Here is a 20,217-nt window from a genome sequence, read left to right as displayed (position 1 = left end):
CATGTTACAGGGGTCCTGAGAATCCCTTTCTCATGTGTAAAATGGGCTTGTCCATGCTTAACTCACAGGGTTATTTTTAGGACTATATGAGATTGTGTTTGTTAAGTACGTGGCAAATAGGACCCAGGATTTGAAGTTCCATTTTGTCAGCCTCTGGAGATGGCCCTGAACAGCATAGAAAGGGGAAGAGAGCTGGTGAGTCTTCACACCCCAGAGGGACTTCCCTAGTGGCTCAGATGGTAAAGAGTCTCCCCGCAATGCGGTAAAAAAAAAATCTGCCTGCAATGCAGGAGACCCGGGTTCGATCCCTGGGTCGGGAAGATCCCCAGAAAAGGAAATGGCTACCCATTCCAGTATTCTTACCTGGAGAATTCCATGGACAGAGGAGCCTGGCAGGTTACAGTCCATGGGGTCGCAAAGAGTTGGATACAACTGAGTGACTAACACAACAACAACAGAGGCCAGATTTTGACCTTTTGTTTTTAATTGTTGCCCAGCTATTATGTAGAAAGAAAGAGAAATCCTCTAGCAAATTAAAGGAACATAACCCAGAGTTCATTAGAATGGTGTTTGAAGTATGGGACCTTCTCAGTGAAGCGTGAGAGGCTGCGGTGGCCTGTGTTCTCTTTGTTTTGTTTCGTAATGATGTTGCTGGTGATGGGTGGCCAGTCACTTGTTTCTGAGTTGACTCTGACGGCACAAACAGACTTCCTGAGAGATAAAGTTTTGGAGAGCATGGGTTGTGGGTGGGGAGAGGCCCTGGGCCTTCTCTAGCTCGTCCACCTTAATGTGACATGCATGGGACCCTGACGTTTTGGCTCCTGCCGAGGCAGCTCTGGAAGTTGAGGGCAGAGGGTTTCTCTTCACTGTTATTGAGCCCTTAGGTTCGAGGATTGGATGCTCGCAATGTGGAGGTTCCTGGTTAGGAGATGGCCTTGAGAAAGCTGAAAGTCTCCAGGGACGTGTTTGTGTGGGTTGGGGGAGTCAAGCCCATCTGTTCAGCTGGGCAGGTGTCAGCTAAAGGCCTAGCATGGTGGTTTTGAGGTCGTTGGGAGAAAGCACCCTCGGGGTTTGAAGCTGTGGCCTTTTCACTACTTGCAGTTCCTTTGCACAACTGGGCTCTGCTCTGTGGCATCCAAGGGTCTGTGCCCGATGCTTGGCTCTCTCCTGGCTGGCGGGTGATGGGTGACGGGCATGCCCTTCCTGCTGGAGCCAGGCACCAGGCTGGGCTGCTCACAGGTCCCTGTTCAATCTGTCCTGGATTGTCAGAGCCTCAGCCAGACTTTGCACCCCACTCCAGTACTCTTGCCTGGGAAATCCCATGGATGGAGGAGCCTGGTAGGCTACAGTCCATGGGGTCGCGAAGAGTCAGACACGACTGAGCGACTTCACTTTCACTTTTCACTTTCATGCATTGGAGAAGGAAATGGCAACCCACTCCAGTGTTCTTGCCTGGAGAATCTCAGGGACAGAGGAGCCTGGTGGGCTGCCATCTCTGGGGTCGCACAGAGTCGGACACAACTGATGCGACTTAGCAGCAGCAGCAGCCAGACTTCAGTACACTTCAGAGTTGGAGTCCTGCTTCTGTCTACCCTGTACATCAGGGCAGGTTGCAGTGTTTGGAGCCAGAGTAGGCCCTGTCCCCAGATCCCTGCTGGGTTGAGGTGAGGCTTTTGGGAATGAGAACTATAGGGGAGAGGTGGGTCTTTGCTAAGGATTCCTGCAAGTTCCCAGGGAGTCCTCCCAGGGAGTCCAGGCCTGTAGGTGCTGTCATCTCGGCCCTTGGCCTGGCTGTGCAGCATCTCACTGAGCATGGCATTAAGGCTCTCTTTTCTGGCTGCCTGGGTGTTTGCCTGAGATGTAGTCAGCCTGGGAGGAGTAGCGGCCTTGCGCTGAGTTACTTTTCCGGGAATGTTTATCTCTGCTTGGATTTGGCAGCAGCACAACATACTTGACTGGCGCTGCCCGCCCAGAGAGGGGCTGGCTGAGGGGTGGGCAGTGGCTCAGGTAGGACTGGTTAGGGGAGGCCAGCCTGACCTGGACAGTTGGTTTCAGCCCTTGGGGTAGTGGCGGGAGGGTATGAGTATAGGACTGCCCAAACCTGAGGCCCCGCTTGCCCAGCTCCCCTTTGACGAGATCCCCTTTGTATGTTTAGATGAAGACTCTAGAGAGGTGGGCACCAAAGAGGTGTGGGCGTCTGGGCCAGCCAACAGCTGCAGGTTGTCAGGGCCCTGAGAGAACACTTGTCCATGAGCCCTATTCCCCAGGTTTCATGGGGGCTGTCAGCCAAGCCTTTGCCATGGTCTGTGCCCTTGGCAGAACAGAGCACTTGCTGGGCTTCTCCCTGGCTTTTAGCTCCCAGGTGTTTCTTCAGCAGCACACAATTCCTGCTCCCCCCACTCTCCCATCATCACACATGGGATATAGTGTATCTAGAGGACATGCGGCCTCAGCTCGGGAAACGGCTGTCTCTCTCCTTTGGGGATGAGTCCTGGAGCCTCGTAACCTTCTGGCTTGGGGTGGAGCCTCATCCTGGGACTTGGGGAGGCACCAGGAACTTCCCCTGCGTCCAGACCTTTAAGCTTTGGGAGGTTTGGTAACAGTCTTTTAAACCAGTTTTATCCTGTTGCTTTTCCTGGGGAAAATAATTTCCTAACATACACATAGACTTGCTTTCTTGTCTGACAGTCTGAGAAGGAGAAATGCCCTCCATGACTTTTTGGCTCACTATTTTCCATGCAGCCTGATGGTCGCAGAAGTGTATCCTGCCTGTTGTAATTTGACCCAGATTCTGAGAAAGCACATGGGTGCCTCCACCTGATGAACCAGATGAAAGTTCCATGGATTACAGGGTGCCACGCATAAGATGGGACTCAAACTGTGGCATCCTGGAACCACAACATCCCAGGATGGGTCTCCAGTTTCCTGGCCCCTGTCATGCACTGTGCTAAAGGGGAAGGATCTTGCCTCAGGCCACTCAGTCAGGCAGTAGCCAGCTGGGGCTAGAAAAACTGATATCCTGCTTCCCAGTCTAATGCTTTTGCTTAAAAGTTATTACCCAGTAGACCCTTAGTGCAGAGGCTCAGGGCAGCCTAATGTGGCCTTGAGTTTGGGAAGATCCCTGCTAGGTTTACAGGTGGGTCCATCTGAGAGGTCTGATATGGTAACAAGTTTGTCTGGATTTGATGGTGTGCCTGTTCCTAGGCTGAGTGCTAGAGCTATGGAGAGGGAGACAACAAAATGCCTCCTCTTTTGGAACTCACAATTTAGGCAGAGGTACATGTGCTAAATCACTTCAGTTGTGTCCAACACTTTGCGACCCTTTGGGTCGTAGCCCTCCAGGCTCTTCTGTCCTTGGGATTCTCCAGGCAACAAAACTGGAGTGGGTTGCCTTGCCCTCCTCCAGGGGATCTTACCAACCTAGGGATTGAACCTGCGTCTCTTACATCTCGTGCATTGCAGGCAGATTCTTTATCATGGAGCCACCTGAAAAGCCCCTTTAGGCAGAGGAGGCATAATTAAACTGTACTGATGTCACTTAGGGAAGCCACAGTGTGTCCAAACACGTTTAGTCTTTCTGCCTCCCTGTCCATCCCCTTTCCTTCCTTCCTTCCTTCTTTCTTTCTCTTATTCAGAAACCCAGAGCTGGGACCAAAGTTTTCCAGTCCTGGTTTTATCTGATTGTGTGAAAATGTTCCTCTAATTTCTGAAGGCTTGCATTAGCTCTGCTGGGTAATTTTTAACTTGCTGCTTTATAATGACTATAATGATACATCAGTGGCCGTATGGTTGGATATTATGGTCTTTGGTTAGCAGCAGAGTAGGGGTTTCCAGGCTGAGACTAGACAAATTTATGGTTTGGGGAAGACAAAACAGTTAATCCCGAATCTTCTGTGGATTCCAGCCTGGGGACCCTCTAGATCCTGGGGGCAGGGCCAGGAGTCTCATCCCCTTCAGGCTCAGCTGGGCTCTGGCCAGTGTGTGAAGGGGGCCCAGGCATCCTGTGGTCAAGTCAGACCTGGTGATTTCTTCACTGACCCCCTTCCACCTTGCCTCCCATGCCTGACTTCCTGATCAGTGTTCATGAAGTGGAGATGGAAATTCTGCTTGAAGCCACGTCCACCTGGAAATTCCAGTTCTTATCTGGTTAAGCAGCATTCCAGTTGTTTTAGGATGGTGGTCCTCCCTAAGCTAACTCCCTCGAGGATCTTTTTACCTTTGCCTCTAGCACTGCCCATGTGGGCCAGGTGATGAGATCACTGTAAGCCAGACCCTGACATCTGAGGAGCTAACAGGGCGTGCAGTTGGATTCGGTGACATCCACAGGGTTCCACCTGTCCCTTAACTTGGTGAGGGACCGTGGCTGTGATTGCAAAAGCCTCCATTGTGGGGCCTCTCTGTTTACCTGGGCCTGCGCAGTCGCTGGCCTAGGAGAGAGATCTTCGATCGTGTTCTAAAGGCCAGACCTCCAAGTTGGAAGGTCGTGGTGGCCTGAAGGATAGGGGACAGGGCCTGGCAAGAAGCTGGTTCTGGGTGAACGTGGCCTAAAGGGATTCGTCCTTAGGAGGCAGAAGGGCTGAGTCACACGCTCAGTGTTTCAGGTTCCACTTTTCAGCCTGGCCCTGCCCGCCCCTTCCCTGTACAAATGCAGGCCAGGGGCTGTATTATTGGCTGTTGCTGAATTCTTTGGCAGGGATTTTAATGTCTGGTCTGGGTGTGTAACGTAGCTGCTTCTCTTTCCCCCTGCCGCCTCTCCAAGCCCCTCACAAAGCTCAGAGAGAGGAGGAGAATTTGTCTCACTAGGATACCAGAGGCCAGGGCCGTGGGTCTTGGCTTTGCCTGTTTTTTTTCTTTGAAGAGAGAGTAATCTTTTTTCCTCCTTTTTGTGAAAGGTAATGTGGGCTCATTGAAAAATATTTGAGAAGTTAAAAGAGGTTGAAAAGCACATGTATATTCCTATACCTACACCAGGCATGTTGGCAAAGTTTGTCTTATACATGTTTAAGAATTTAGCTGATAAATTTTTACAAATGGACAGATAGATTGGTACAGATAGATCTAGATAGCCTGATGGCCAGGATTTTTTCACTTAAAATTCTATCATGGACTTGGTCCTATACCTTTAAAAACAACAAAGGGTATAACTTTTATTTTTCAACTGTTGCTGAACACACATACAGTTTTTGGTTTTTCTTAGCGGTTTGCTGAGGCTCATGCATAAAACTTTACATACTTTTTGGATTGTTTCCAAAGTGGAGTTTTTGAAAAGGAAGAAAAGGGGATGAACACTTTTTGAAAAGGGCTTGGTTTAAAAAAAAAAAAAGAAAAGGGCTTGGTTTTTAAACTGTTTTTACTAAAGGATAGACTCATTGAGAATTTTAGGTTTTCTTAGTGGTGGCAGATGAGTACCACTTACTGCTGAATAAAGGCTGTGTCTAGAACTCTGATTAAAAACTAGGTGCAGGAAGTAAGTGCCTGGGGTGGGGGCAAGGGGCTAGGCTGCAGGATGACTCTGTAGTGGGTGTGACGTCCTAGGAGTCCGCTTCCTCAGTAATATCTCCATCTGTCTCCTTAGCAGCCAAGTCCCTGGACTGGGCCTCGTGGCCCTGGGGCGATGGTGCTGGGTAAGCACCAGTTAGCTAACCCAGTTCTGGTGACATGACTGAGATAGGACTGTGTCTGCAAGAGGTGTGGGAACAAACTAGTGAACCAGCACAGCTCTCCCACCTCCCCTCTCCAGAGGGTCCTGAGATCTGAGAGGGGCCAGGAAGCAAGAATCTATAGGTTCCCACAAAGTCCTGTCAGGAGAAGCCTCGGAGACCAGCAGAGCTTGACACTCAGGCTCTTTGCAAGGTGTCTGCTTTGAAGTCAGTCGACTTTGAATGTCCTCCCTGGAGCTAAATTCTCTTCTGAGGCACACTTTGGATTTGGGACTTTGCCCAGGGTCATTTGGCACAGAGCCTGGCTATCGAAGGAGAGGCTGCACTGAGGGAAGGGCAGGGTTATGTCAGACCAGTGTGACCACCAGGGTGTGAGGTCAGGCTCCTTCCTGCCCCACCACATGGGTTTCCAGGTCACGAGGAGGCACCCTGGCATAAGTTTCAGTGACTGCCTGACCTCATGACAGGTTGCGTTCTGAAAATGCCTTTAAACATTTCTTTAAAAGTTTCCTCCTGTTTTGCATACCGTCCTTTTGCCTTTGACATCCTGAAATGGCAGCTCTGCCGTTGTGTTTCAGGATACTGTCAGCTTGAAAAAACAGGAAAGGACTCCCAGTTAGGGCGGACCCAGGGTAACTGGTATTTGCATTATAGAAGGCTCGGACACTGGCGAGGAGGTGTTGGGTAGCTCTTGGCATTCAAATGAGCACCTTAGGTGGCGTGGCAGGGTCCCTGCCTGGTTCAGAATGGGCAGCCTTGAGTACTTACTCCAAAGGCAGGAGGCCCCCTGCCCAGGAAGAGGATGAGTGGGGACTCCTTTGCTCATTCAGCAAACTCGTACCGGTAACTACGCTCTGTGAAGCACAGGACACGGACATGAACAAAGGCTGGGCCCCACCCCGGGGGCATCCCTCAGCGGTAGACAGACCCTGACAAAGATAAGAGGAGGCAGGGGTGCTCCCAGGGCACTGAGAAGGTGCAGGGACCTGGATGGGTGGTCTGGGCCAGGGCTAGAGTCAAAACGAAGGTCTCTCAGCATGTTGAACGGTCTCCCTGGTTGGGAAGGGCAGGAGTCTGCTGCCTGTTGTCATCGCTAGTTGCTCTCACATGGGGAGGGTGCCATAACAAAGTCCCAGCTGTGGCAGGCCGTCCCCAGCAGGGCAGGAGAGGACAGGAAGTTGAGGCCCATTGGTGAAGGGAAAATGATAAAAGAGAGAGAAGGCCGTGCAGCTGGAGTGTGTGGACAAGGGCAGGCCCAGGAAGCTAGACTGAGGGCCCAGAGGGAGGAAGGAGAAGGGGAGAGGTGCAGAAAAAGCTGCTTGTGGTCTGAAGAGTGGCAGGAGTGTGGGGAATTCAAGGGCCTCTGGAGCAAGGATTCTGAATTCTGGTTCTTCTAGCTCATATCATTGTGAACAAATCCTGACTGCCTTGGTCCCTTCTCCCCTCTCTGAAGTGTGTGTGCTAAGTTGCTTCACTCATGTCCAACTCGGTGACCCTATGGATTGTAACCTGCTAGGCTCTTCTGTCCATGGGGATTCTGCAGGAAAGAAGACTGGAGTGGGTTGCCATGTCCTCCTCCAGGGGATCTTCCCGACCCAGGGATCGAACCCGAGTCTCTTATATCTCCTGCATTGGCAGGTGGGTTCTTTACCACTAGCACCACCTGGGAAGCCCACCTGTTGGTCCTTAGTGAGCTTCTTCCTCTTCCTCCTGGAGTCTGGATTTTTAGGGGGCAACCCTGGTTCTATGTGCCACATGACCCCTCTGCGGGAGCTCCTGAGGGGCTCACTTCCCACCCCTGAGGGGTCTTGTGATGAGGCCTCTGTTGAGGACTCTGTCATCTCTGTCTAAGCAGGCATAAAGCTTTTAGGTGGGTGACCTTTGAAATGGCACGGGAAGTGTTTCTTTCCATCATGCTGGTTAGCTGAGTGCTTTGGGAAAGTTGTCATCCTCTCTGTACCTCACTGCTCTCACCTGTAAAATGGGGATAATAAAAGAATCTACCTCATGGATGCTGTGAAGTTAGTAGGCACAAAAGGGCTTGAAGCAGTGCCTAACACAGAGTAAGCTCCAAATACACGTTCTCTCTTACTGGTGGTACTGTTAGTGGCTCCGCTGTGTCCGACTCTCTGTGACCCCGTGGACTATAGCCCCTCCAGGCTCCTCCTCCCATGGAATTTTCCAGGCAGAAGTACTGGAGTGGGTAGCCATCTCCTTCTCCAGGAGATCTTCCCAACCCAGGGATCGAACCTGGGTCTCCCGCATTGCAGGTGGATTCTTTACTATCTGAGCCACCAGATAGATACAGATATGTTCTCTCTTATTGGTAGTACTAATAGTTCTTATTTGTGAAGAATTTGGCTTTTACTTTGTAAAATTTCTCCTTCTCCTCTTCCTTCTCCGAGCCATCTCCTTCCTCTTCCTCTCTTCCCCTCCTCTTGCTTCTCCTGCTTCTTTTCCTTCTTCTTCAATTGAAGGTGCAGTGTCACCACGTTCAATGTTTAAATATCATAATTCTACTCCTTCCCATTGTAGTAAAACCGTACATCTACTGGCATACTTTCCAAGTGCGTACATACTTTTTACTCTGTTGCAACCATAGTGGGAACCGTTTTGCCTTCGACTATATTTGTTCAGCATTATCTTATAAACTATTGCTTATGTTACCTGAATTATCTTTTGTGGCTCCTTTCTGAAATCCTTAGGGCTTATTCCCTTAAGGTCAAATATCCTGTGTTTCCCCATCATAGATCATCTTTGCTGCATGTTGCTTCTTGTTTCAGTTGAATTATTTCCTGGGGATAAATTCCTAGAGGGGAATTTCTAGGCCAGAGGATATGGCCATCTTTACGACACTGGTTCACACTGCCACTGTGCTTTCCAGTAGGGTTGGAATAATCCACAGGCCCTAAATTCTATTGGGTTGGCCAAAAAGTTGGGGTAAGATGGTATGGAAAAACCCAAACGAACTTTTTGGCTGGCTCAATAAATTCCTGGGCTGGGGCTTCCCTGGTGGCTCAGATGGTAAAGAATCTGCCTGCAATGTGGGAGACCCAGGTTTGATCCCTGGGTCAGGAAGACCCCCCTGGAGAAGGGAATGACAACCCACTCTGGTATTCTTGCCCGGAGAATCCTATGGACAGAGGAGCCTGATGGGCTACAGTCCAGGAAGCCATGAAGAGTTGGACATGACTGGGCCACTAACACTAGGGATTTTAACTTCTAAAGAGTGTGGGTTCCCAGGGAAAGTCAGATTTATCTGGAGTCTCACACATAATGCTCTCAGCTGTGTGTGTGTGTGTGTGTGTGTGTGCGCGCGCGCGCGCGCGCGCGCGTGTGTGCAGTTTCCTGTGTAGGACCCTGCAGGTGCTCTGGATGTGAGGCTTTTCCTAGAAGCCGTTTCCTGTGGGCAGTTCCTACTGAGGTTACTGGGTATCCACAGAGGAACCTTACACGTGGCTCTTTCTACACTTCACACACCTTTGCCAAAGAGTTGATTTACACAACATAAGGACCTTTTCTTCTTTATTTGTGGAGCCATACCTGTAGATTGGGGGCAGAACCCAGCTTTAAAAGCCTGGCTTTACAATGCTGTTGATCTCACACATTGCAGGTCGGTTGCTGGAAATACCACATGCAGAACCCATGTTAGGCTCTAATGGCCTGGGCACCTGACCATTAACCCATCTGCACGAATTCTGCTCTGACAGCCCTGGTTTATGGGATCCAGACATGGGGCCCAGATGAAGAAAGACTTCAAATTAGATTGGATATAAATAAGTTGATCAGTAGCCCGAGGTCTGCAAACAGGAATTGCTGTTTCTGACCCTGTAGCCACACCCCTACCCCATACACATGCCTTTCCTGTAGACAATCAGGAGCCTGCCAGCCTACCACTTGCACAAATGTTCGAATGACTTTAGTGATGTCACTGAGCAGAGATTTACACCAAGTAGACGAGGTGGCTTCAGCCTGTGACAGCTGCTTCCTTAGCCTTGCAGCCCCTCCGTATGTCCTCTCTTCTACTACATTCCTCAGCAATCAGCTGTGACTCAATGGGGTGCTCCCAGGATCCGTTTGGAACAGCTGGAGCTGCTGTGAACATCTTGTTCCTGTGGGACCCAGGGCAAGACCTCCTTCCAAGAGGAAAGATCATCCTTACCTCAGAGGGTTGATAAGAGGATGGGATGATCTGAGGTACTTGGTAATGGAATTCTGATCAACGCACAACACATCCCCTAGGCAGCAAAGGTATACGTTCCACACAGTAGGCTGCCAAGTAAAATGTTTTTCAAATGCAGTTTTTTCTCTCTGCTCCGGGGCAGTCAGGAGAAGGAGACTGAGGCTGTATCCACAGTTTAAGAACAGAGTTTAGCCATTTTGGTAGAGACGGTGGCCTGCTTATCTGAACAGACCTACCCCAGGCCCAAGGAGAAACCTCCACCTTGTTGGATCCGCAACACTGGGAACCTGGAGCGTGGGCTGCCGTGTGTCAGGTGTGCCAGGCTTCTGTGGTCATTCACAGCGTTCCCTTCTCCAGGTGATCATTGTTTGTCAGTGTCCTGGGTCGAGGCCGTCACAGACTACACTGTAGCTGGGTGGTCAGGGTAGAAGCTGGAGGGAGCATTGGATATTTGGAGTTAAGCATTGGAGTCTCAGGAGTTAGGGCTTTTGAGCTGTGGTGTTGGAGAAGACTCTTGAGAGTCCCTTGGACTGCAAGGAGATCCAACCAGTCCATCCTAAAGGAGATCAGTCCTGGGTGTTCATTGGAAGGACTGATGTTGAAGCTGAAACTCCAATACTTTGGCCACCTGATATGAAGAGCTGACTCATTTGAAAAGACCCTGATGGTGGGAAAGATTGAGGGCAGGAGGAAAAGGGGATGACAGAGGATGAGATGGGTGGATGGCATCACCAACTTGATGGACATGGGTTTGGGTAGACTCCGGGAGTTGTGATGGACAGGGAGGCCTGGCGTGCTGCGGTTCTTGGGGTCGCAGAGAGTAGGACACGACTGAGCGACTGAACTGAACTGAACAGGAGTTAAGAATGGCTGTGTTAAAAAAACAAACAAACAAAAAAACAGGCGCTGGGCTGGACATAGGTGGGCTCAGGCTGGGCCACCTAGTGGCCTGTACCACTGTCCTGTTAGAAAACTAAGACACAGGCCTAGACAGCCTGTGTCTACCCAGGGGCTGGAAGCCAGGATACCACACCCTGAAGTTCCGTTTTGGCACCAGCCTACTGAGTGATCCGAGAGAAGTCACGTTCTCTTCCCCAGGCCTCACTTTACCCATCTGTTAAATGAGATAAGGGGTTGGCCTGGATATTCTCTGGTGTCTCCTCCTGCCTGGGAATTCTGATGTAGCCTTGAACTCCTGCGTAATACAGTTGAATGTCTGGGCTGCAGGACAGCTAGCCATGTAGAGCTGGGTGACTGTCAGTGCACCCTGAGCCAGGATTGAGTCAGTTACTGGCCAAATCCACACCCAGCTGACCCTCCCAGCAATTCCCATAGCTAGGCCCCAAATCACAAGTAAATTGGTTAGCTTGAAAACCCAATCAGTGGAAGTCGCTATGAATCTAGGGTTCTAGGTTCCAGCAAAAACCACATCAACCACACCCACAACAGATAATGCTTACTTAGCGTCTTACTTACATGCCAAGCATGGGAAAAGTACTACATCTGCATTATTTTCAGTGATTCTCACAGCAACTCTTTTTTTTTTTTTTTTTTGCCTAATTGTCCTGGTTTGAACTTCCAGCACATTGTCGAATAGATGAGTAAGAGAGGACATCCTTGTCTTGTTTCTGATCTTAGGGGAAAAACATTCAGTCTTTTACATTCAGTCTTTAAGTATGATCTTAGCAGTGGGATTTTTGCAGATGCTTTTTATCAGATGAGGAAGTTCCCTTCTGTTCCTAGTTTATTGAATGTTTTTATCATGAATAGGTGATGTGTTTTGTCAAGTGCTTTTCTGTGTCTGTTGGGATGATCATGTGGTTTTTGTCATTGGTCATTCTATTGATGTGGTATATGATACACTGATCGCTTTTCCAGGTATAAATCAAACTTGAATCCCTGGGATAAATCCCACTTGGTTGTGGTATGTCATCCTTTTCATATACCTCTTGCTAATATTTTTGTTGAGAATTCTTGTTCATAAGAGTCATTGATCTATAGAGTTTTTCCCTCAGCTTTATTGAAGTATAATTGGCAAATAATCTGTAGTTTCCCTTTTCATCCTTCTCCTGATGTCTTTGTCTGAATTTGGAATCAAAGTAACACAGCCTCACAGAGTAAATAGGGATGAGTTCCTTCCTCTTCAATTTTCAGAAGTTTGTGAAGGGTTTGTATTAATTCTTCTTTAAATATCTGGTGAAATGGACTAATGAGACTGTCTGGGCCTGGACTTTTACTTGTAAGAAGCTTTTTGATTACTGGGTCAATTTCTTTACTTGTTGCAGGTCTATTTGGATTTTCTTTTTGTTCTTCAGTCAGTTTTGATAGTTATGTCTTCCTAGGAATTAGTCTACTTCATCTAATTCATCTAATTTGTTGGCATGGTTGTTCATAGTATTCTCTTATAATCCTTTTTTTTTTTTTTTTCACTCCAAAGTTGTTAGGAGTATTTCTGTTTTCATTCCCAAGTTTGGTAATTTTGTCTCTCTCTATCTCTCTTTTTTCCCACCTTGATCAGTCTAGCCAAAAGTATGGCATTTTGTTGATCTTTTCAAAGAACCAACTTTGGCTTCATCAATTTTCTCTGTTATTTTTCTGTTCTCTATTTCATTAATTTCTGCTCTAATCTTTATTATTTTCTTCCTTCTGTTTTGCTTTAGCTTTATGTTTAGTTTGTTTTTCTATTTCTTAAAAATCTTTTTAAGGTGGAAGGTTAGGTTATTGATTTGGGTCTAAAGATCATGTACTTTCAACATTTTAATAAATACTGTTAAATTGTCCTCTAGTTTACATTCATCAGCAGTGTATGGAAATTGCCTGTTTCCCACACTGGATATTTATCATCACTCTTTCTACATTTATCAATATGATGGTCAAATGTGGTATCTTGTTTTAGTTAGTTTCTCTGATTATTGATGGTGTTGAGCAAATGTTAATGTATTAGTTGGCCATTTGTATTTCTTTTGTAAATTACTTGTTAATATTTTTATCCATTTTTCTAACAGTTTTAAAATATGTTTACAGGAGTTTTTAAGACTATGGATATTACTTCTTTATAATATATCATTTGCAAATATGATCTCTCCATTTGTCATGTGTCTTTAAACTTTATCTCTGGTATCTTTGATCATATAAAAGTTTCATATATTTAAGTCTGTCTTTTCCTTTATGACTTCAGGTTGTTTTGGCACTTAGGAAGTTCTTCATGTTTCCAAGATTGTAAAAATTTCTTTTGGTATTCTTTTCTAAGCTGATTCTTAAGCATTTTAGTACTTGTCCCTGACAGTAAAAACCAAATAGAATCATATGTTGTAAGAACCCTTATATCATACCCACAGAACCCTTTGAGCTCTTAATCTATCATCGATGCTGATGGATTAGAGTAGAAATGTGAAATTTCAGCCACTTGTGATTACAGAGTTGTAATAATCTGTATGCTTTGAAGTTCTAGGGAGTCAGGGGAGAAGACAAAGTAATATTTATTGAACATCTGTTAGTACGAAGTAATATTTATTGAACATGTATTAGTGCTAAGCACTGTGGTAAGACTGTATATGTTATCTCATTTACCACGTGGAGAGAACACATTATTATCTCCACTCCTTAGAGGAAGAAATTGGAACAGGCTGCACTCAAAGAGGTCCTGATGCCAAAGAGGTATTGTCAGGAGTGCATGGCTGGCTGACTGCCCAGGTGGCCTGTAGGGCAGCAAGCTTTCCATAGTCCAAGGTCTGGTTCTAGTTGGAGAGGGAAGGATGTACTGGTAACTAGCACTGCAGATCCAGAAATGCAGTCAAGGCTCCAAAACTGATCAGAGGGTCAGCTGACTCAGAAATAAAACCCCCATGAGACTTATTTACATGCTGGAATGCTAAGCTGTGCTGTGCTACTGGAAGATTGAAACTGTTGTCAACTGGCTTAGCATTCTCTGGCTGCTGGCAGCACTATAAGGGAAGCCATAGTATAATCAGGCAGCTGTGAAGTCAGAAGTCAGAGCAGAGCAGTGAGTTGTACTCAAGTGTTGGTTGGAGTCAGGTGGTCAGGCTGATGAACCCGTCCCTGCAGAATTGTGGAAGCCCTTCAGGGACCTTGGTCTGGTCCAGAGGTCAGAACTCCACTCTGTGCAGCCCTGGAAGGACTCAACCTGCGCCATCCTCCACCACTCGCCTATGTATTCCCTTGTGTACTTTTTTTTTCTTTTCTTCCCTTCCATCCAGCCATCCAACTTTTTATTTCATAGCCTGTTATTACCAAGGACTCCCTTGCCTTATTTGTTCTCTTTGGTCCTCATTCCCACTTCCATTTTCCAACCCCACCATGGGCATTAAAGTGTTTAATGTGTATCTGTTTTTTGCTCTTACCAGATGGGAACCACTGCTTCATATATGTGCAATTTTTAATTTAAATTTAATTTTTTAAATTAACATACATAAAATTGGCCTTTTTGGTTTATAGGTCTATGAATTTTTATATGTATATATACACATATATATAAAATTACCACAATCCAGATGTAAAATATTTTTTCACCCCCCCCCCCCCAAAATCCCCCTGCGGTCATATTTTCGTCTCACCCTTCACCCCTGTTAATCACTGATCATTACTGTTGTTTTATTTTTTTGAGAATGCCATGTAAGTGGATCATATAGTATATGTGTGTATATATATATATATTTTAACTTATAAACCATTTTATTTTATTTTTTGCCATGCCATGTGGCATATGGGATCTTAGTTCCCCAACCAGGGATCAAATCTGTGTGCCCTCCTGCATTGGAAGCTTGTAGTCTTAACCACTGGACCACCAGGGAAGTCCCAATGATATTTTTTATAGCTCATTTTGATTCTAATTTTTTTTTTTACCCACTTCTGCTTTTTCTTTCTTCTTTTTTTTTTCTTCAATTTTTAAAACGTTTGACATAACTTCAAACTCATAGAAAAGTTGTTAAAATTATGCAAAGAATTTCTGGATAGCCTTTGAACGTGAAAGTGGCTCAGTCATGTCTGACTCTTTGTGACCCCATGAACTGTCCATGGAATTCTCTGGGCCAGAATACTGGAGTGGGTAGCCTTTCCCTTCTCCAGGGGATCTTCCTGACCCAGGAATCGAACCGGGGTCTCCTGCATTGCAGGCAGATTCTTTACCAGCTGAGTTGTCAGGGATAGCCTTTGGATCCCCCTGAATTCCCCAAACGTTTACATTTGCTGTATTTGCTTTTTTCTTCTTTCTCTCCATGTATGTGCATGTGTGATATTCCAAATCATGCCCTGTTATCCCTAAATATTCAGTGTGTATTTCCTAAAAATAAGAATTTTTAAAATATAACCAGTTAGTACAATGACCAAATCAAGAAGTCAACATTGAAAATTTTCTATTATCCCATCTATAGACCTTATGAAGATCTTATTGCTTGTCCCAAGATTGTCCTTGTACTAAAAGGAAATTGAAGAGCAGGCATTTTATTCCATGATGATGTCTCTTTAGTCTCTTAATCTGGAAAAATGCCTGACATTTCTTTGTGTTACATAACACTGACGAAGAGCACAGACCAGTTGTTTTATAAAGGCCCCTCTATTTGAGTCTGATGTTTCCTTGTGGTGAGGTTCAAGTTATGCATTTACAGCAAGAATATTGGGTGAATGTTGCCGAGTTCTTCTTAATACGTATTATGTAGAAACACATGCTGTTAATTTGTTCCTTATTGGCCAAGTGAACTTTGATCTTTTCATTATGGTGGCATCTGCTGTTTCTCCATTTTCAAGTTTGTTATTTTACCCCTTTTAATTAAAATGTGTCTTATGGGCATTTACTTTGAGATTATGTGAATATCTTGTTATTCCTCAAACTTTCATCCATTGGCTTTTAGCACCTATCAGTGATTCTTACTGGAATTGATTACTTTTACGGTGTTTGGTGATCTAATTCTATCATTGCTTCTACATTTATTAGTGGGCATTTTCTTGTGAGGAAGAGCTTTCCCTTCTTCCCATTCATATATTAGTACAGAGTTACAGATCCTTCTTTGTTTAGTAGTTCATAATTCTTCACTAACATTATTTATTTTAATGCTCAGACTCTTGGTCGCAAAGAATCAGACACGGCTGAGCAACTAAGCACGTACGTCCCAGATGTGGCCGACGAGATCCCCGTCAGGCTAGCTCCTGTGTCATTTTGGCACATCCCTCTGTTCTTTGAGCATTTCCTTCACTTTTAGACAAATCAAGATGTTCCAGCCCCTTCTTGTTCGTTTTGACTCGGCCCCGGAATCAGCCACTTCTCCAATGAGCTCTCGTTCTTTTTATTTTTATTTTTTTATTTTTATTATTTTTTTAAATATTTCAACTTTATTGGTAATCAACTGAATTTAATTTAAAACAATGAGATTTCAATCTAAGACTGACAAAAGATCGCTAATGATCTGTTAGTGGTGGGGAAATGATCACTTTATTATAATAGAGTATTAGCAGTTGTATAAATTGGCATCACTTTTCTCAAACAATTTGACAATATGTACCAAAAATGATTAATAAATGAGCAAACACTTTTGACTCAGCATTTCCATTTCTACAAAATTACCCTAAGAAACTAATTAGATATATACAAAGAGTTACATGTGAATGTTCAGCATGGCATTGTTTATAAGGAAAAGTTAGAAACTATGTGTCCAAAATACAGGACTACTGAAATGAATTCCATATTATTATGGAGTCATTAAAAAATACTTATTCCCAATTTATTGACATATTAAATATTAAAATTTTAAAGGTATCCTATAAAATAATACATAAAGTATTACATTTTTGTTAAAAATACGTACATACATGTAAAAAATCTGGGAGACTGTTCATTCGGCTTACATGTGATCATTATTTTTTTCCTTTCTTTGATTTCCCCCAAATTTTCAATATCTATCATGAACACATGGAGAAGGCAATAGCAACCCACTCCAGTACTCTTGCCTGGAAAATCTCATTCTCGTTCTTTTTAGTAGAGGATGGTGTTTAGAAGCCAGGAACTGGGCTCCAGGCACTCACCCTTGATTTTAAGGTCCATCCACGTTGCCATGTGTAATCTAGTGTCTGTGGTGTTCATCCCAGTTTTCTCTCTCCATTAATGACAGACTCCCACACTACCTTCACACATCCTGACATAAGGAAATAGACCTGTGTGTGGATTTATGCTGCTCCCTGAGTGCCAGATATGGCTGCAGACCGGCTGCCCCCATTTACATCTCCACCAGCGGAGAGCAGAGCATCTCTGTACCTCTCTACAAATACTTAGCCTTAACGAACTTCCTCATTTTTGCCAAACGATTAGATATGCTGGGTGAGCTCTTGTTTTAACTTGATTTTCTCTGATGACAAATGAGCTGGCGCATCTTTTCGTATGCTTGATGGCCTTTGGGAGTCTTCTTTGGTAAATTGCTTATTCATAATTCTTCTTTGGCTGGGGCTCTTGTGGTTTCGTGATGATATGTAAGATTTCCTTATACATCCTGGATACTAATCTCTTGCTGGTCTCAGACATTGCAGGTCTCTTCTCTCAATCTGTCCTTTATCTGTTCACTCTGCCCATGCTATCTTTTGTTTGAAGGGAAGACTTTTCCCCGCTTTGTTTTGTGCTTTCTCTCACCAGTAGCCTTTTTCTATAACTATGTGAATACCCTTAGTCCCTCCACATTTTAAATGTGCTGGTATGACTAAGCTCTGGTGATTCTCCACAGCAGTCTGTCTTATGACTTCTTAGCCTCTATTGAATTCTGTTAAGAATGACTTTGCCTCTTAGAATGTAAGGTCCGCATGCAGGTATTATTCATATATTTATTCAGCAAATCCGTGTTGTAAACCCACTATCTGTTAGGCACTGTGCTGTATCACAGACAAGGTTCAAAGAGGGTGAAACATGCCTGTGGCTTTTCAGAGGTAGAGTAGGGATTTTTTGCTTTTTTATTAAATTTTATTATTAGAGTATAATTGCTTTACAATGTTGTGTTGGTTTCTGCTGTACAGCGAAGTGAATTGACTATAAGTATACCCCCTCCCTCTCAGATCTCCCTCCCAGTCACCCCCCATCCCTCCCCTCTGGTCATCACAGAGCACCGGGCTGAGCTCCCTGTGTTATCCAGCAGCTTCCCATAGCTATCTGTTTTACACTTGGTAGTGTATGTTTGTGAATGCCATTCTTCCAATCTGTGCCGTCCTTCCTGTTGCCCTCGTGCCCACATGTCCGTTCTCTACTTCTGGAGTAGGGATTTAAACCTGGTCTTTCCCCCTGCGCTGCTTCCCTCAGAAATTGCATTTGATTCCTATAGAACTGTGTGTCAAATTTCCACACCTTTTGTAACAAATGGCCTAAGAAGGCACAAAGCAAAGTGCTCTCCCCCGGCATCCAGGGAGGGGAAAGTCATCAGGAGAGGAGTGGAGGGAAGTGTGGCTCCCGCCTTCCTGGGCCTGGCAGGCCCTGGGCTACCCGCTGGTGACTGGCTCCAGGCTGATAGTGTCAGACCCAGAGGAGACTGGGAGGCCGCCTCTGCCTGCAGGGGAAGGTCTTAAAATAACACCCAGACCTGTATCATCTAATCCTTTCTGAGAAGCTCAAATCATCCCTTCCAGAAGTGCCCTGGTTCTAAGAGGAGAAAGATACAGCCGGATCATCCTGGGGCTAACATAGAATTTCCAGGCCCCCCAAGCCTTTCCTGGTAGTAATAACGGTGAGCAGGCGCAGTTTCCACAAATTCCAGCCCGGCAGGAGAAGGGCTGTGTGAGGAGGAGGTGTGCGTTTGGGCTGGAACCAAACAAAGCAGAAATTCCTCCTGGGACAGTTTTTCCCCAGAGGACAAATGCTGGGAAGCCTGTTTACTGGGCTGTAAAAGCCTTGATTCCTGGGCACTGCTTCCTGATCTCGGGCTTTGCATCTCTGTGCCTGTAGAAACCTCTTTGGGTTACCCCAGGACAGATGTATACTGTTAGGCGCCCAGTCCTGGGGTCTCCCAGGGCTTCCTAGTTCTCTACCCTTGTTTCTACTGCCCACTCTGAATTCTGAACCATGACCATGTATGTGTGGAAATACACTTGAGAAGGGTTTAGATCAGCGATGTCACATTGGGTTCACTTTTAGGCTCCTTGAGTCAGAATCCCCATGGATTCTGAACCCTGGAGTTCTGAGATGGACTGTCCCCCTGGGCGCAGTGGAAGGAAAACAAAGGGCCACGTGAGCTGTGATCTGCTGCCCACTGTGTAGATGTAGCCATGATCATCAGAACCTTAAAGGATTAATAAGAGATGATAAAGATGACTTTTTTGCAAATCTTAAGTGTCCTTGCAGAAATCCGTCAGGCTCTCTGTCCTTTGTTTAACACTGGGGTTAAAATATAATTCTCAAGGTCCCTCCAGCCTTGGTCTGCTAGGATTATCCAAGGGGCCTGTTTTCAAGGTGGATCCTGACCCTTCAAGGTGATGGAATCTGACCTTGACTTCACTCCCTTAGGTTTAAGCCTTGGTGTCCTTGGTAATAGGATCCTGGACCAGATGAGGATCCTGGACCGGATGAACATCCAAGGCTTTTCTGATGATTTTACGATCCATGTTACACTTTGAGCTTTGGAGTTATTTTCTCAAGGAACAAGTGGTATTTGGGGAAGCACCTGTTTGATGTGGCAGTGTGAGGTTTAGATGAAGAAATAGCAAAATATTGTTTAGAAGATGAGGCTATACACTACCACTGTGTCTAAAATTATAGGGCTAGAATCTGGAGGAAACTCATTTTAAAATGTAGGGTGGGGGATATGCCCATAGGTCATGAATTAGGTGCTATACCTGGAAACCAAAGGCATCCTTAGAGCTCAGAAGGGAGAGTTTTCTTGCCCTTGGTCACCTTGGGTGTAGGTATGTAATTAGGACAACAGTCTAGATTCTCAAGCATCATATAGGCAAGATGGCTCCCAGTTCTGCTAACTCAGCTTCTTAGTTCATAGCTGAATGTGTTGTGGGGGTCACCAACATTTGTACAGCCTGTTCTTTCAGAAACTGTTCCAAGTTCAAAAGGAATGGTATACAGCCCCTACCTCAAGGAGACAAGGGTCTACTAGAGGAAGCAGGTAGATAGACTAGCACCCTCCTCCCAGGAGGCTTGGATGTGGGCTTGTAAAGGTTGAAACATTGGTAGGTGAAGAGTGTTCGTAGGCATCTGGAGCACGGACCAGTTGGCATGAAGGATCCTGGAAAAGCTTTGAAATTCAAAGTTTGATCTTTGAAGGATTGTTCCCTTGCCTACTTCACAAAGGTTTTTGAGATAGCATAAGAATGCAGTTGCTGCTGCTGCTAAGTCGATTCAGTCATGTCTGACTCTGTGCGACCCCATAGACGGCAGCCCAC

At 45.7% G+C, this 20,217-nt stretch overlaps 1 protein-coding gene across 4 annotated transcripts in view; it reads left to right on the top strand.

The window, feature by feature from the left end:
- Positions 1 to 20,217, top strand: part of B4GALT1 (beta-1,4-galactosyltransferase 1) — a 56,536-nt gene that overhangs the window by 2,003 nt on the left and 34,316 nt on the right. The window lies entirely within an intron of this gene.

Source organism: Bubalus bubalis, chromosome 3 (genome assembly GCF_019923935.1).
Source record: "Bubalus bubalis isolate 160015118507 breed Murrah chromosome 3, NDDB_SH_1, whole genome shotgun sequence".
NCBI classification, from domain to species: Eukaryota; Metazoa; Chordata; class Mammalia; order Artiodactyla; family Bovidae; genus Bubalus; species Bubalus bubalis.
The sequence above is the reverse complement of the archived record's forward strand: the minus strand, read 5'-3'. Positions and strand labels throughout refer to the sequence as shown.